The sequence below is a fragment of the Balaenoptera musculus genome, chromosome 3 (assembly GCF_009873245.2).
Source record: "Balaenoptera musculus isolate JJ_BM4_2016_0621 chromosome 3, mBalMus1.pri.v3, whole genome shotgun sequence".
Classification (NCBI taxonomy): Eukaryota; Metazoa; Chordata; class Mammalia; order Artiodactyla; family Balaenopteridae; genus Balaenoptera; species Balaenoptera musculus.
The window spans coordinates 53,516,052-53,517,859 of NC_045787.1; positions in this window are offsets into that span (position 1 = coordinate 53,516,052).

Consider the following 1,808-nt stretch of genomic DNA (forward strand, 5'->3'; position numbering starts at 1 on the left):
TGAGGGCAGGAACCACGTTCTCTTATTCACCACTGTATCTCTGGCATATATATATTATGGTGCCTGACATATAGAGGGATGCTTATAAAACACAAGCAGTTCTTAAGTAGACAAATGTCCTCCTTTCTTTCTCACCATCTCTCCATTGCTTTCCATATCTGAAAACAGTGTAATAGAATATAATTTTTCATTAAAATAAAAAATTATTTTACTTTAAACATAAAGAAGTGGAAGAAAATGACTCAATGCGGGGATTGGATTAGTTTCACAAGGCTGCCATAACAAAATGCCAAAGACTAGGTGGCTTACATGACAAAAATTTATTGTCTCGAGGCCAGAAGGCCAAATCAAGATGTCAGCAGGATTGGTTCCTTCTGATTACCATGAAGGAAGGATCTGTTCCAGGCCTCTCTCTTCGGCATGCAGATGGCTGTCTTCATGTTCACATGGCATTCTTTCTGTATGACTGTTTGTCTCCAAGTTTCTCCCTTTTTATAAGGACACCAGTTATATTGGATTAGGGCCCTCCCTAATGACCTCATTTTAACTTGATTACCTCTGTAAAGACCCTAATCTCCAAATAAGATCACATTCTGAGGTACTGGGGGTTAGGACTTCAAAAAATGAATTTTGGGGGACATGATTCAACCCATAATAGGAATAGTGGATGTCACTGCAACTATAGCTGGCCACTTGAAAGACTAAAATCACAATGAAATAAAAGTATCTCAACATTCTCTGTAGGCTGGATACAGTCACTTCTAATAGAGTTTTGAAAGCCAGGCTAGCATATTCTAGGGATATCATCTCCAAATTGAAGCCTTAGGATTTTCAAAACCCTCCACAAGAGTGTTCAACTAGAATATAAGGTGCTGTAGAAACACTTTGCTAAAAGAACCCCATGGATCACTTGTCACAGTCAAATAATTGCAGCCCTTTCCCCTCACAATCATTTCTGTGACCATGCCAAGAAGCAAAGGGAAACTAAGTTTCCCAAGGGCATTATGGGGTTTCCATCCCTTGTTCTAAACTTGCACTATTATTCCCAGAATAACTGTGATATTGGAATTTGATCCATAAACCCAATGAGTAATCAGCTAAGGTCACTTAGAGGTAAAACATGCCTCTGCTTGCTGATTCAGCATTTATTTTGTAAGTGCTCTTTATATATGAAGGAAGGTGGCTCTTAATGTGGCCCATTTTTTCCCCAAGTTTCCAAGTTTCAGTTTTATTTATGAATTTTTCCCTGCCAAAATTTTAAATGCTTATGTAGTCAAGCAATAAGTCTTTTCCTTTTTATCTTTTACTTTTCCCATGTGTTTTCTTCTCAGGAGCCTTGCTGATTCCCTAGTGGCATCCTCCATCCCCTGCCTCCTACACCAGGAGTTCTTCATGGAGTCTTGAGGAACTGCACAGGCTCCTTAAGTGATAGGTTTTATTTCTTCAGAGGTGGCTTTGCAATATCCTGGATAAGACACATTTAATAGCATCAAATAGCACTTAGTTTATAGTGTTTGTCATACTTTATGTAATTGGGTAGATGTCTGTGTCTCCCACCAGACTGACCTCCACTGAAGACAGAAACTATGTCTTATTCACTGTTTTAGCCCTGGAACCTAACCTGTGTTCAACACAGGTGAATGCCACTGGTGAATACCTATCCAACATCTGTGAATTCCATCACTGGGGGACATCTCCTCTCACCTGGGTGCCCCTTATCCTTTAAGCGTCCATGTCTTGCATGTTAAATTCCCTCAGATTATTCAAAACTCAGCATCGGATAACATCATCAACCCACTGGTCACATG